Genomic DNA, 17,379 nt, shown 5'->3' with positions numbered 1-17,379 from the left:
AAAGTTCTGATTTCTCTTTTTTAGACTGAAACCGAAATCCACATCATTGAGGCGCATATGATGTACATTTGATGCCATTTGTACGTGGTATTGCGTCTTTGCCTGAGTCCGTGTGGAATACTATAGCCACAGTGTTAGAATTCCTAGGAGCTTGAAAGCCAGTTACACCAAGAAAGTGCGTTGACACCGGCCCTTTGTTTCACACACCGACGCGAGATGGAGCACTCTCGACTCGTCTCCAAACAGGTGGCTGCCCTTTGACACGTGAGGTCACACCAACGCGCAGGTGAGAAGGTTAACCTTTGGGAAGCAAATTAACGGAGCTATTTATAAAGCTTACACTATCCTCTACCCGTATGTACCCACCGATGGCGATGATGACGATACGTTGGTTTGCGAGCGCTAAAGCCATGCTTTCACCGCCGGTATTAAATTCCACTCGAGACAAGGCTGGTGAGAAGTAGCAACAGAATAATTAAAATGCAACAGTAGCCTTAAAAGATTTTCATGACATTAGTACTGTCTGGACCAATTCTCCAGCACAACCAGAAATAGATAACAGATGACGTTTACTTATAGAAGACGCGTTGCAGCGTTTCCCTACTTTAGTTTCACGGTTAGAACACGAGATTTGTGTTGTAGGAAGCAATAATTTACTTTCATCTTCAAAAGTGTTCTCTCATAATTTTAGGTCTAAACCTTCCCTTCATTTACGCATAGATCTATATACATACACCGCAAGCCACAGTATGGTGCATGACGGGGAATACGTTGTATCACTACTAAACATTCCCTTTCCTGTTACACTCGCAAACAGAACGAGGGAAAAACGACTATATATATACCGCCGTATGAGTCCTAATTTCTGTTATCTTGTCTTCGTGGTCCTTACGCGAAATATACATTGGCAGCAGTAGAATCGTTTTCCAGTCAACGATTCTCTAAATTTTCTGAATGATGTTTCGCGAAGAGGAAGTCGTCTTCCCTCTAGAGATTCCAATTTCATATGAGGAAGCGTCTTCGTGATTCCCACGTGTTGATTTAATCTACAGGTAAGAAACCAAGCAGCCCGCCTCTGAATTGCTTTGATGTTTTCCTTTGAGCCGAGCTGGTGGGAATCTGAAACATTTGAGCAGCACTCTATACGCCATCTCCTTCACAGATGAACCACAGTTTCCAAATTCCCACGCCCGGGTTCCCGGGTTCGATTCCCGGCGGCGTCAGGGATTTTCTCTGCCTCGTGATGGCTGGGTGTTGTGTGCTGTCCTTAGGTTAGTTAGGTTTAAGTAGTTCTAAGTTCTAGGGGACTTATGACCACAGCAGTTGAGTCCCATAGTGCTCAGAGCCATTTGAACCACAGTTTCCAAAATTCTCCCAATGAACTGAACTCTACCGTTCGTCTTCCATATTACCGTCCTTAACTGTTCGTTCCATTTCATATCGCTTTACAAAGTTACGCTTAGATATTTAAACGACGTGTCTGTGTCGAGTAGAAAACTACTAATGCTGTATTCTCATTACGGGTTTGATTTTGCTACTCATCTGCGTTAACTTACATTTTTTAAGATTGAGAGGAAGCTAGAAATTTTGTTTTAGTTATCGTGTATCCTCCTACGATCGCTCTACGGCACACTCCACAACAGCCTCATCAGCAAACAGCCACAGACTGCTGCTCACCCAAGTCCGTCAGTTCATTTACTTACATAAAGAATAGAAGCGGTGCTATCACACTTCAATGGGCCACCTCTGACGATACGATTTTCTCTGATGTCCACTGGCCGTCGAGGACAATGTTCTGGGTTCTGTTACTAAAGAAGTCTTCGAGCCACTCACATAGTTCTGTAAGCTCGGAAATTCATTAATAGTATGCAGTGGGTCACATATTTTCGATAGAATGTCACTCTTGAGCTTTCTGAGCCTTTTTATGCGCTCTTGATCACGCAAAACACATCTGTGCCAAATGGCGGTACCCTTAATTTGATTTTTTTTCGTATTCGGTTACAGAAACGGGGCTAGCGTTGTAGACGGAGGACTCTCCTCACAGTATCCCATACTCATCAATGTTTTCAAAAATAACAATATTTCACAGTCAAATTTGGGAGGCGAAAACAAGATGTGACTTACATTAGCTCCCAACTTAGGATCACACTCACAAACGTAAGAGTCGTAGTCGTAAATGTTGATTCTGTGTAGATGTAGAGGGAAAGAGGCGTGGTTAAAGCGAAGTCGAATGACGACGGAAATCCTTGATCAGTCCACATATGTCCTCGTAAAGCACTGCCTCTTTCAAAACTGATGTTGAAATTCCGAATAATATCCACCTTTAATTTGTAGCCACAGGTTCCACATCTCTTGCCATGTACATTTTCCACGGCTCTTGGCCTCACATAAGTATTCGCTTTATGGGAATTTCAAAATGAGAGCAGTTACTAGAGATGTGGCTTCCTCATAAAAACGGATGCCAGCGTGGAAATGCACCCGCAGCAGATTTACTGTCTGGCTATTCCGCTCCAGTATAACATCCAATATATAACGGTCGATTGTTTTATTCCATTTCCGATGTAGCATCTCTGAATAACGCTCTGGGAGATGAGCATGTTTAATACCTTTAAGTAGGGAATTGAAGATACAAACTTGAGTGCTTGAGTGCTTCGCCATAAAAGCGGAAGTGCTGTTACGTAGTTTGAAGGTTTTACTCACTTGGATCTGAGGCACAGAAAACCACACCCAGTATAACACTCTTGTGGGATTTTGGATCAGTCAGTATATACATTTAAACAGAAACTGCAGTTCACATTTATTCTTTCCGAGCCTGTACTATTAAAGCTGCAGACTGGAATATTTCAAATGAGTGTGTCTAACTCATATTAAAGAAAAGGCTTTGCAAAGGATATGTTGTAGAATATAAGATGGGAGACCAAATTTCAAAGCTACTACGAAAGGCCGGAATTTTATTTCTTGTGTTGGAGTCATTCCTTAACTGCTAAATGCAATCTCTGTTTTTATAGACACGACGCTCTATTAATTTAATGACCTTAACGTAAATTTTATCTCACAACACTGGACGTCTGAAGTTAAGGGGCGTCTCTCCTGTCTCAACTAAAAGAGCGACTGTAAGCGCCGAACGCTTGGCTTCAAGACAGGTACAAATAGCTCCGTACTGAAGAACACCTAATCGGATGAGATAAATCTTAGGTGCATTGTGATGCAGTGTACAGTCGTAGTCCCGTCTATATTGAATAATTCATCGGTACGTGGTGAGTGGAATACACTGAATGACCGAATTACATTTAATCCTTCTTTATACTTATTCATAACAGGTTGTGTGTGAGGCATCTCCGTTGACTGTGCGTCAAATGTATTACTGAAGAATCCAGCATGAAATTTTATCTGGAAATACAACGTGATGGACCATGTAAACAGTGCTCGTTTTGTCTAAACGAATGATCAACAATTCCTCAGTCTAAATCTTCAGCCCACTGGTAGACACCCATCCACCGACATGTTCTGTAGCAAGAGGTAGTTCCGTTTTGGCCTGATGATACTAAATTGCAGTTGAATACGCACATACATCATCTGCATACCATAATATTCTGGTGAGGAGGCCGACTATCCGTTCTTGATTATGAATGTACGGATATACAAGAGGAGACTTAAAACTGCACCTAGGGGAAAGCCCAGGGAAACAACTTTTCCCATAAATCTGACGTAAGGCTATTCGTTGAATGTCCAGGGTATTGATACCACATATCGTCCTGAAAGGAATGCCAAATTCCATCAGCTTGCCCAAGGAGATAAATCGGCATGTGGTGGGAAAAAAAGATGGAGACGTCAGTTTTCTCGTTTGGAAGGCTGAGGTGATATTCATAGCAAGCGAATACGGATTGTCCATAGTCACTTTGGCTTTTCTACTCCGTATGGACTCCGAGGCTTCAAATAACTGCTTTCAAGCCACCATTGCATTTTCCCTTTAATTTTTCGCACCAGCGTTTTTTCTATGCTCGTCTACAACGAGCTCGGTCGATTGTTAAATGCGATATTTGAATCTTTCCCACATATTTAAAGAAGGGACGAAGGAGGTTATGATGATAGTCACCTTCAACAGGAAATGGATGATTTTGGAATGGGACATAGGAAACAGGAGCTTATCGAGAAATTGTTCTATCAAAATAGTTATACTAGGATGAGTGAATGGCAGTCAGCTGTTCCTAAAAGTATTTTAGACCGAATGTTCGTCATACTGGTTGTCTTATTGAGTGAAGAACAAAATTTAACACAATTTTCCATTTTTTGTTCAGGAATTTGTTAAGACGTGCATTTATGTTTCTCACTTGCAAAAATTCTAGCCATACATTTTCAAACAATGTCTGCGTTTTGCAATTGTTATAGACGAATAAGGTTGCCACCAAGGAAGGAACTGATTCTTTGGGATTCTAACATCCGCTGCGTTTCCACAGTGTTTACTCAAGCTTTCTATGCGTCTCTTTTCTGTACGTCATGCCCCAAAAGTTTGACATCCCTTCTAATTGTTTCCTGATACGCTCCCCAATGGCTTTTGCAATTTTCCGCTTACTATTAGCGTCATAAATTCGTTTGGTATCAACGTTTTTATTGATATAGAACTCTCCTAGGAGATGCTCTGACCCAAGGTATCTATTTTCAAATGCCAATTGGGAAATTCAGTACAAGAGAGGGTACAAACAGTACATCTATTGCAGAACGTTTACTGAAATGTGAATATACAATAGTAGCAACACCGTCGTTGACTATTACTAGGTTATTGTCATCGATTACTATAAGTTATAAAGGGAAGTCGAAGCTGTAGTGCTTAGAATTACACACTGAAACAACTGTACAGGTTTTAAGAGTAAGTTTCATCTGCACGGCGACTAATTCGATATCGTTGTTTCTTACATAGAGCGGCATGTTTTTATGCAGCAGAGAATATTTTACAAAAATAGCAACGTCTATTTCCCATTGGACTGTCCTCCCTATTACAAAATAATTTTTAAAGTGGACACTCTGTTTATACTTTAACCATGTTTCGCGTAACAGGACTGTATCAAGTAGACTAAGAATAATTCTCTTTGTAAGCTTTCTCTGTTGGAGTTGGCTGATCTTGCGTTCCACTGCAATAGCTCTATATGTTTCATAATTTAGGCTGCAAGAGAATTAAATACACCTGTTACGAGGTGCTTGATATGGTTATCGTTCGATCGTCTGTATCACGGATTTTTTCGCTTATAACATTTATTATCTTCGTGAACTAGTGGCCGCAGATGATTTGATACTAGTGAAGTTGCTATCCTGTGGAAACCCGACAGACAGAGATTCTGACTTGTAAGTGAGGCTGCATGTTGTTTCGGGTTTAGCAGGTTTCGATTCCGAGGTTACTTCTGGACCTTATGGTGTCTGCCTATTTTCACTGAGCGTCGATAAGGTCAGTGAGCGATGTTCGTCTGCAGAGGCCGGTGATGGAGGCATAGACCGGCATGCGGGTAATATTCAGCACATATCTGAAGTTAATGTTACTACATTGAGCTCATTACCGTCTATGATATTCGGGCAGGACCGATCCGTGGATGGCTGTTGTCGCCAACAGTGATCACAAATAACAGTAGCTGAGGCTCAGAGTTGACAGAGTGAGAGCTACTACATGTTATACAGGGTGATTCAAACAGAATACCACAACTTTAGGAATTTAAAACTCTGCAACGACAAAAGGCAGAGCTAAGCACTATCTGTCGGCGAATTAAGGGAGCTATAAAGTTTCATTTAGTTGTACATTTGTTCGCTTGAGGCGCTGTTGACTAGGCGTCAGCGTCAGTTGATGCTAAGATGGCGACCGCTCAACAGAAAGCTTTTTGTGTTATTGAGTACGGCAGAAGCGAATCGACGACAGTTGTTCAGCGTGCATTTCGAACGAAGTATGGTGTTAAACCTCCTGATAGGTGGTGTATTAAACGTTGGTATAAACAGTTTACAGAAAATGGGTGTTTGTGCAAAGGGAAAAGTTCTGGACGGCCGAGAACGAGTGATGAAAATGTAGCACGCATCCAGCAAGCATTTGTTCGCAGCCCAGGAAAATCGACTCGCAGAGCTAGCAGAGAGCTGCAAATTCCACAATCAACTGTATGGAGAGTCCTACGAAAAAGATTAGTTATGAAACCTTGTCGTCTGAAATTGGTTCAAGCACTGTCTGCAGCTGATAAGATTAAAAGAATCGATTTCTGTGATTTTATCCTTGCTGAAATGGAAACAGATGAATCTTTCGTTTCAAAGATTGTGTTTAGTGATGAAGCAACTTTCCACACTAACGGGAAAGTCAACCGTCACAATGTCTGTATATGGGGCACTGAGAATCCGCGGGAAACAACTCAGTATGAACGTGACTCGCCTAAGGTGAACGTTTTCTGTGCCATTTCAGCCAATAAAGTTTTTGGTCCCTTTTTCTTCGAAAATGTTAGAGAATTGGCTGTTCCCTCAGCTCGAACAAGAAGCACAACAATTCATATTTCAGCAGGATGGAGCGCCACCACATTGGCACTTATCTGTCCGTAACTACCTGAACGTCAACTACCCGAGGCGATAGATCGGCCGCCAGGCAGCCCGTGACAGAGCACTTCATCACTGGCCTCCAAGAAGCCCTGATCTTACCCCCTGCGATTTTTTCTTATGGGGGTATGTTAAAGATATCGTGTTTCGGCCACCTCTCCCAGCCACCATTGATGATTTGAAACGAGAAATAACAGCAGCTATCCAAACTGTTACGCCTGATATGCTACAGAGAGTGTGGAACGAGTTGGAGTATCGGGTTGATATTGCTCGTGTGTCTGTAGGGGGCCATATTGAACATCTCTGAACTTGTTTTTGAGTGAAAAAAAAACCTTTTTAAATAGTCTTTGTAATGATGTTTAACAGAAGGTTATATTATGTTTCTTTCATTAAATACACATTTTTAAAGTTGTGGTATTCTTTTTGAATCACCCTGTATATTTCGCCTGGGATCGACATTATTTACTGATGTGCCTATATATGAGGCAGTTAAAGGACAGTCTGGCAGTTGGCACATGAGGATCTACAGGACATCTTCTTCCATAAGTGGACACAGCGTCCGATAAAGTTCGACATGTTAACAAGAAAATCCGGAATCTGACAGTTTATTCTTTACGATCCATTAATTAATGCTTAGTAAAGATTCTAACGCCTACAACGGTGAATACAATTTGATCAACGTTCCAAATCTCCGCTTCTTCAAATTATGTATCAGATGTTCTTATTATCCCCTGTTTCTAGACAACGATGAAAGGAACGTAAGTTTCTATATTTTTAACTTTTAACTGACAACCCGCTCAAGCCTCGCACGTGTAGCACTAAGTATCTTGAAGTGTCGGCAGAAGTGCCAACACCGTGTTGTTTGAGGAAGCCGAAATGCACGCTATAAGCTCACGCAGGATGGCGTGAGGTCTGAAACAGGATACTTAATGAATGCTATAAAGAAAAGTACGTAGCTGCTGGAATACTTAACTTTAATCAACAATTGGTGAACATTGGTCTTGTTACTGTACATGCTTCATCAGATACATAGCAAAGGATAAATGGCGCCTTGCTAGGTCGTAGCAATTGACTAAGCTGAAGGCTATGCTAACTATCGTCTCGGCTAATGAGAGCGTAATTCTCAGTGAACCTTTCCTAGCAACGTCGGCTGTACAACTGGGGCGAGTGCTAGTAAGTCTCTCTAGACCTGCCGTGTGGCGGCGCTCGGTCTGCAATTACTGACAGTGGCGACACGCGGGTCCGACGTATACTAATGGACCGCGGCCGATTTAAAACTACCACCTAGCAAGTGTGGTGTCTGGCGGTGACACCACATATCTAATCCCGAACCAAACAACATTAGGTAACTGAATATTATCACCTCCATATAACTTAAACGATTTAAGCAGCGCATGGCAGGACGGTTGTAGAGCGCCACGAATGCCGTCTGTTCCATTTCTGACTGGCACTTGGTGTTGACGATGATCTTTGGTTAGTGGGGCGCTAACCTGCGCGGTCATCCCAATTTTTACACAGTCCAATCTTGCCACTGTCAAGAATGATGATGATCATGATGATGATAATGATGATGAAATAATGAGGAAACACAAGCACCCAATCCCCCGGCAGAGAAAAATCCCCAACCTGGCCGGGAATCGAAACCGAGACCCTGTGATCCAGAGGCAGCAACGTTAGCCACTAGATCACGAGCTGCGGAAGGCATTTGGTGTGACCTCTGGATGCATTCTCTGCCACGAAACATCTGTAGGAAGCACCCTCCGTCGCGTAACATTAGTAAGTTGTACCCTGTACCACGTAACATTGGTACGAATCACCCTCTGCCAAGCGAAAATAATATCTGTCGATTATTCTAACAAGGAAACCTCCCCATCGCACCCCCCTCAGATTTAGTTATAAGTTGGCACAATGGATAGGCCTTGAAAAACTCAACACAGATCAATCGAGAAAACAGGAAGAAGTCGTGTGGAACTATGAAAAAAATTAGTAAAATATACAAACTGAGTAGCCCATGCGAAGATAGGCAACATCAAGGTCAATGGGAGTCAAGGAGCGCCGTGGTCCCGTGGTTAGCGAGAGTAGCTACGGAACGAGAGGTCCTAGGTTCAAGTCTTCCCTCGAGTGAAAAGTTTAATTTTTTATTTTCAGTTTATGTGACAAACTCTTATGTTTTCATCACTTTTTTGGGAGTGATTATCACATCCACAAGAAAACATAAATCGGGCAAGGTAGAAGAATCTTTTTACCCATTCGCCAAGTGTACAAGTTAGGTGGGTCGACAACATATTCCTGTCATGTGACGCACATGCCGTCACCATTGTCGTATAGAATATATCAGATGTGTTTTCCTGTGGAGGAATCGGTTGACCTATGACCTTGCGATCAAATGTTTTCGGTTCCCATTGGAGAGGCACGTCCTTTCGTCTACTAATCGCACGCTTTTGCGGTGCGGTCGCAAAACACAGACACTAAACTTATTACAGTGAACAGAGACGTCAATGAACGAACGGACAGATCATAACTTTGCGAAAGTAAAATTTTCGGTCGAGGGAAGACTTGAACCAATGACCTCTCGTTTTGCAGTTACTGACGCTAACCACGAGACCACGGCGCTCCTGAGTTCACGATGTCCTTGTTGTTGCATATCTTACGCATGGACTACTTAGTTTGTATGCTTTACTAATTTTTTTCATAGTTCCACACAACTTCTTCCTGTTTTCTCGATTGATCTGTTTTCAGTTTTTCAAGGCCTATCCACTGTGCCAACTTATAACTTAATCTGTGGGGGGTGCGATGGGGAGGTTCCCTTCTAAGGAGTTCTGTCATTCACCGGTAGATGACATTGGCATCATTATAACAGTGACTGGGGACATCAACTCATCTTAGTTCAGTCAATTTGATTGAAATAAATTATACATACAATACTTTCTTGTGAATCAGTCTATCTGTCAATGAAACCTCTATGGAAATCTAACATTCCATCGGAACGGTTTCTCTCCATGACTGCGATGTAATCCAGTAGAGAAAGAAGGCCAGCATCGGCCATAATGTCATCCATCTTTTTCTTTGCACTAAAGATCTAGATTTCAAATGACTGTGCAGGTATCATCTGTGCGTTATAAGCAGTTCATGTACACTGAAAAATAATTATAATGACAAATATTCCAACCCAACTCAGGCCAGTAATATCAGAAATTGAGTTCGCCTTGATGCAAAACACCTCGTTATTCGTTTATTCCTTTATTATCCCAAACTAGTTTTGGCGACAAATATCACCATCATCAGTGGGGTTTTTTAAACTAAAACATGCAGAAAATGGCATGGTTGTACAAACACAGTGAAACATTATTACATTTTTACAATTCGTCTTTTGAAATATAGTTTCCTATTGATACTTTCATACTACCTTATTTATTGTATGTTAACATACAATTAGTTTGGGATGATAAAGAAATAATCGAATAACAAGGTGTTTTGCATCAAGGCGGACTCAATTTCTGACATTACTGTTTTTCTATGCAAACACGGACCATATGGAAGAGTTCCAAGATAATATTATTCTATCTTAGGCCTGTACAAGCATTGGTTCAACTGATTAGGGCAACTAGTTATTTGCACTAATGCTTGTAAGCGCCTAAGTTAGGTTGGACTATGTGTCGGCATAGTCACGACGAGCCTACAAAAAAAATGGTTCAAATGGCTCTGAGCACTATGGGACTTAACATCTGTGGTCATCAGTCCCCTAGAACTTAGAATTACTTAAACCTAACTAACCTAAGGACATCACACACATACGTGCCCGAGGCAGGATTCGAACCTGCGACCGTAGCGGTCGCGCGGTTCCAGACTGTAGCGCCTAGAAGCACTCGGCCACACCGGCCGGCCGAGCCTACAAGACTACTTATAACGCAGTGATAATAGCGGCACAGTCAGCTGAAATTTTGATCTGCAGTGCAATGAAGAAGACAGATGACATTACGGCCGATGCTGACCTTCTTTCTGTTCTAAAATCTATGTAGCTGCTGAGTTTAGCACAAACATACGGACCGAAACTGTAGTGGAGGAATTGAATTTATACAAGGCGAAAATTAATTAAAGCGACAAACTCTGGGAGGCTGCACGGGGAACCAAAACAATTTTTTTCTCTAATATCATATTTCCTGGTGGGGCTTTTCTTTAAACCGGTGGAGGGCTATTGTCTGAGTCAAAATTAATTAAACCAACAAACTCTGGGAGGTTGCACGGACCAAGTAAACACGCTGTCTAATGTGTTTTCCTGTGAAGCCCATTTTCGGAGACATCAAATCTTTCTTACAGTATACACAAGATAACACAAACAATGTTTAATTATTTAATGCCAGGAGACAACAACATTACCACAACACAATTACCTCAGTTACAGCAGAGGTTCAAAAATGCCTTCAGTGACCTGTAAACAAATATTGTACCGACGGATCGTGTTCAGCCTGACATGGTCAAAGACTGTGGTAGTATCTTGCTGTTGCTGCTACCAATCAGGCAATCAGCTCCTCTTCTGATTCTACAGGGGTTTTGTAAACAAGGCTGCTAATTTCTCCCCACCCAGAACAGTCCAGAGGGGTAAAATCAGGGGTTGAGTAGGCTGTGGCACAGGGCTACCTATGACAGCGTATTTTTGGTTAATTGTCCGCTCAAGAGTGGACATAGCGACGACTGTCGCCCCGTTACGTTGGAACCACGTGCGCTGCCTTGTCGCGAGTGGCACGTCATTCAGCAATTGAGGCACTGCTCCAGCGAGGAAATTTCAATAATGTCTGCCATTTACTGGTCTAGGTGGAAGATGTAAGCCACGAACATCTTACATTCACGTAGAAACGTACTTGATGAGCTCGTGTAAATGTGGCATGTGGATTAAACTCACTTCAAACATGCTAAGTTTGGATGTTTCGGACCTCATCACGGCCAAACATTGACTCATCGTGAAAGGTGTGTGTGTAAATCTTCGTAGGAATTTTTGTTTTGGATGCCTGGAATCGCGCTCGTGAAGTTTGAAGTGATAGGACACGCGTGCGCAGAGATGATTGGTTCAAATGGCTCTGAGCACTATGGGACTTAACATCTGTGGTCATCAGTCCCCTAGAACTTAGAACTACTGAAACATAACTAACCTAAGGACATCACGCACATCCATGCCCAAGGCAGGATTCGAATCTGCGACCGTAGCGGTCGCGCGGTTCCGGACTGAGCGCCTTAGCCGCGAGACAGCGCAGAGATGAGTGTAGCGTCGTCTTTGCTCTTGGAAGATTCGAAACTGATTTATCACCTGATCGCGAGGAGAGGAGAGGAGACAGACAATTGACCTTTTTTGTTGGAAGTGAACAGTAGAGTTTTGGTTTAGTAGCAGTAAGCAACAAACAGTGGAGATTTTTGGTGATTATGTTGTAGGTTAAAGGAAGACTTACTGTGGAAAGAAAATGAATTGATCTTCACAATGTTGCGACTATGCTCTTTGTGAGGAATGGACTACGGGTAATGATTCAGTTCGTTTCAAAGTAAGCAGTTTTTCATCGAAGTTCATCTCAGATTTTGTGATAACAATAAGTTTCTGACAGGTTATAATTTTCTTATGAATCTCGCAGCTGGATGTCTTGATGCATTCTAGCAATAGAATTTTGTCAGAAGCTATCAGTTGTAAAATCTAGCAAGAGCACAAGTGAAAACAGATAGCCCAAAGTTTAGCACCTAACACATAATTTTACACTAAAAACACAATCAACATTGCAGATCTATTTTCACTAAAATAAAATTTAAACAGAAGGCTTTCATTTGGTGACATTACTTCTATATTCGGGCGTCGGTGAATTTTCTGAGTTTTTTTCCCAAGTAATCAGACAAAGTGCAATGATCTCGAGCGCCATTTGCTTGTAGCTCCCTTTTGCTGCTGCGCTATTTACTAATGATATGCGTTTTCTTACAGATCATTCGGATAATTTCTGAAAATTTCTTTATTTGTTTTGAATATTTTTCATTGCTATTATAATTACCATCTCGCGCAACACAGCAAATAGCAAGTCGCGTAGCAATCATTCTCAGGCAGCCAATGTGCAAAATTCAAGTGACAACAATACCTTAATTTCGACGAATTACTTATTAATACTACACAGACTAATTCAGACACAAAATTGCTGTAGGTAAATACTTCTCTCCCAGTCAATCAATTACGAGGAATATGGAGAATACGCGGAATCGACATGGCAACATTTTTGCGCACTCTAATATTTGTTTCGAAGATGAGAAGCGAGACGCGAAATTAAAAGTTTTAGATTTCGCGCAGTATTACGGTATCACCACGTAGACGAGGCAAAATTTTTCGGAAAACGCACCAGTGAATGGAAACACAGGCGCACAGTCAGTTCATTTCACAATACCTAGCGCGAATTCTTCGCAGAAAAAAGAACTTGCACTTATGTTTCATCACTTATTACAAGAAACTAACAAAACAGTAGCAAATTATGTGAATGGTGGGCTCCATGTGGTTACCAAGTTGTGCAGCGACTGTAAACCATAAAATTAATTTTAGTAGCAAATTAGTTGTCAAGTCACCTTGAAATAAAATTACAAGAAAACATCAAAATACTTGAAACAAAACAAAAAGAAAGCAATGATTCAATCGCAATGAATCTAATGACAGGCATGGAAACAGAATCAAGCAAAATCTCTACAAGAATCGAAGAAATTGAAGAAACACAAATATAATTTTAGTGTCAGTTTCCTCAGAGAGTGGCTGAGGTTTACACTAAATTTAAAGAAATTACAGATACATACCGAAGAGAGAAAGCTTCAGTTATTGAAAAAACCAATAAAATAATTCCTAAAGCCGTGATCGCAAAATTGCAGTGCAAACTAAAAAAGCATTCCTAATAGATACAGAATTTGGAAACAGAAACAAATAGCATTCAAGTCAGTGTAAAATAACAATCTGAAACACGGAAAGCATAGATCTATTAACTTTCAAACAAAGTTGAGCAGATCGAAGTAGATACAGACGAGCACTCAGCAGACACACGATCAATACATTTTAAAAGAGACCGAAGAATTTCAATTTTTAGAGCGTTTTAAAGGACAGATGAATCAAACAAACAACACAAACAAGAAATCAATGCGGTACGCACACATCTAGCTCGAACTGAAAAGCATTTGACACACGAACGAGATACACGAGATTTTAGCGATTGCTATCACGAACGAGAAAAAAAGATTTTGTGTAGGAACAAAATTTTTTCCATCTTAGACGTGAAAGAGACTTTGAAAAAGAACGGGAACATTGAAACACGTATTTCAACCGACACAGCATTAATAACTTAACAAGACTCGACGGATTTGACCACAAACATTTTTTTCGGTTAGAAAGTTCAAAGTTTTTCGCAACAGCATAAATGATTTACACGTCTTAGACTGGATACAACAGGGTAGCTTTTCTTTACACCAGCTTGGCCAGTGACACACAAGCTAGAATTTATTTGATTTATTTGTAGTTTTTTGGAAGGTGAACCAGCTATGCGGATGTGACCCATAGCAAGACAATGCTTTTCTTTAGAGGAATTTCACTATCCATTTCTCGCAGCAGTCTGGCCATGGGGTACACAGCGTGAACTTAAGGACAAACTCATCAGTTTGTCAAATTCACAATTTGCAACCTTAAGGCAGTTTTTCGAGCACATGTTACAACAGAAGCAACATTAGCAGAACCGTACAACCAATCCGCTTTGATCCAGCTTTGCATTTCTAAACTTTTGAAATCCTTTTGCGTTTTTTTTTTTCGTGGACAAGACATCAGAAAGAATACTCAAAAGCAATTCATAAAGTTTCACACTTACTTGAGATTCAAGAATCCGATAATACGTACGAAAACAGAACTTTTACCAGAACAACAGCAATTATTACGACAACTGGAATATGGATAATTCAGATCACTCAGTGATAACAGAGGCAGAAGATACGGGAATAGCCATCAGTACTAATAACACTTTTAGGGACATAACACTTTCAATACACCACCACAGTACGAGCAGCAACAAAGCACGAATTTTTATCATAACATCCAGCACTTCCATAGTTCAAGGGGCAACAAGAACAATTCTCTACAGCAAAACAGTAATTTTGGAAACAATTACGTAGAAAGGAATAACAATCTGCATATGCATAGGCAGCAACCATACAATCATAACTATCATGACAACAGACAACAAAACCACGATGTCCGAGAAAATGACAAGTAGGGGAATAGGAGAAATGAAAGATGAAGATAACAGCAAAAATTTTCTTTTGAAAGAACCGTCATTTCCATCAACGACAATTTTAATTCTAAGACTGCAGAACCGAGAAGATCTGTACAAACAGCTGAAGTTTTGCAACCTATTTCACAGCTACAACAACGACTAAAGGAGAAGACTACAGTAGATTCACACACAGAGACAACACTATGTTCTACCAGTCTCACCGACATTACTGAAAATATCATTTGTTTGGAAGACATAAGGGACACGCTGCTGCAAGAAAAAGAGGAACCTCAAAAACTAATTTATCATCCACTCTTCGACATACAAGTAGGCATACATACTCTAAACATAGTTTTAGATTCAGGCTCTCCAGGTTCAATAATTAGTGATACAGCATTCAATAAATTTAATTCTAATGAAACTTGCCCTACTTTGCCATTACATAGAACAAAAGTTACAGGAGCTGTTTCTGGGAAAGGTGTCGATGTAAAATGTCAAAAACATTTATAATTTATTGTGCAAGATCACACTTTCTTTACAAATTTCTTGATCGTTCCACGACTAACAACAGAGATCATGCATGGCATAGATTTCGTAAACAGACAAATAGTAATGCTATATTTTTAAAATTCATGTATTTTGCTACAGAACAATGATACACAGGTTAGACTGCAATTTGATAAGAATTTTTCAATGGAGGAAGAGGAGAGTAACAACCTACAGTTTCTCACATCAATGAAAAACATGATTTGGTACATATGATTCTTCACTGAAGCAGAATTTCCTATTATTAATGAAAATGCAGAATGAAATCTAGACATTTCTCAAACAATGCAAGCAATAATAGACAGGTGAGAAGCTGCAACAGACAGGGATAGGAACCAATCAGAAGTAATTCTACAGACTCAGTCTCATGTTTTTGAAAACGTTCCCAGAACTAGGCACGGATTTTTTTTACGAATATCAAGCGAGACCCCATAATATTTTTGTTTCTAGACATTACAGCCTTTCTTTCATTTATAGAGACAAAGTAAAACAGAAAACTGAATCTATGCTCCAACAAGGCAAAACTGAAACAGCAGCCAATCCTTGTAGCAGTCCGTTACACATTGTTTTAAGGAGAGTTAGCACGAAATTTTTTTCACATTTTCGTATTTTTATCTCATTATAAAATTTGCAATTTTCCAAAGAAAATTATATATATATATATATTGAAATGTGGGTGTCATGCTAATAGATTTTCGAATAAAGGGAAACATTGTGTTCAACATGTGGTATGTGAAGTTACAGACAATGAAATACAGGCAAACTCGTCAGTATCTAGAGAAACACCCATTAGAGCTTCGAAGATTAAAATAAAACGTTGTGATACACAGTTTTTTCAAAATGAAAGTGATGTAAATGGTAGGTTAGATTAGATTCTGATATATTTACGTAAGGGTGTTAGGTGAATGTGTGTGTTGTAAAACATGTGGAGGGCCAGTTAGTTTACATGAAGACAGTGAGGTATCAAATGGACTAGCCAGGAAACTTATCAGTAATTGTGTTACTTGTAAATACACTCATTTATTTTGGAATTCTGAAAAGTGTAAAGATAATTATTTTGAAGTAAATTTTAGGTGGTTTTTATGGATGAGAACTATTGGCAAAGGACACACTGCAGCAGGAACAATGTGTGCCATGATGAATATGCCACGCCCACCTTGTAAAATCGACAAGTATGCAGGATTTATTGGAGCTGCTGTGGAATCTGTTGCATGTGAGTCAATGAAGAGTGCTGCACACCAAGCTGTTGAAGTAAATCATGGTATGACTGACATACTAGTATCTTTTGATGGCACTTGGCAGAAGTGCGGCTACAGTTCTAAGAATTCTGTTGATACAGTGACCAGAGTGGATACTGGAAAGATAATAGATTTCACGATTTTAACCACACATTGTTATAAGTGTAAACAAGGGAATGAAGAAGGGCATATCTGTGACAGAAATTATGGACAAGTGGTTGTATGGAGGCCTCTGCAGCTATTGAAATTTTTAGTAGATCGGTGAATGAAAGGGGAGTGTGTTATGCTAAGTTCTTAGGTGATGGAGACTCAAAAGCATATAACAGTGTAGTAGCCGCTCAGCCTTGTGGTGAGAAGATTATCGCAAAACTGGAATGTGTTCGTCATCTCTAGAAGAGGATGGGCACCAGGATGAGAAACTTGAAACAAAGTTTGAGAGACAAGAAACTTTCTGATGACAAAACCATAAGAGGCAGGATGACAGACAAAATTATTGAGGAATTACATCAGTACTATGGGATGGCCATTGGAAATAATACTGAGGATTTGTTGAAAATGGAGCAGGCAGTATGGACTACCTTCTTCCACAGACCGTCAACTGATGAAAAACCAGTACACCACTTTTGCCCTCCTGGACCTGATTCATGTTGCAATTACCGCAACGCCCAGTACTCAAACATTTCATAAAGCCATAAACATTGCATCCCAGCAGCAGTCATGGATATCATAAAACCTATTTAAAGAGACCTGGCAAACCCTGAATTACTGAAGACGTATCTTCA

The 17,379-nt window shown here is 40.4% G+C and overlaps 1 protein-coding gene across 1 annotated transcript in view; it reads right to left on the bottom strand.

Annotated features, from left to right (window-relative positions):
• The window catches only part of LOC126204281 (protein still life, isoform SIF type 1-like), a 534,865-nt gene that overhangs the window by 356,022 nt on the left and 161,464 nt on the right, over positions 1–17,379 (bottom strand). The gene's annotated exons all lie outside the window — the stretch shown is intronic.

Source organism: Schistocerca nitens, chromosome 9 (genome assembly GCF_023898315.1).
Source record: "Schistocerca nitens isolate TAMUIC-IGC-003100 chromosome 9, iqSchNite1.1, whole genome shotgun sequence".
NCBI lineage: Eukaryota > Metazoa > Arthropoda > Insecta > Orthoptera > Acrididae > Schistocerca > Schistocerca nitens.
The sequence above is the reverse complement of the archived record's forward strand: the minus strand, read 5'-3'. Positions and strand labels throughout refer to the sequence as shown.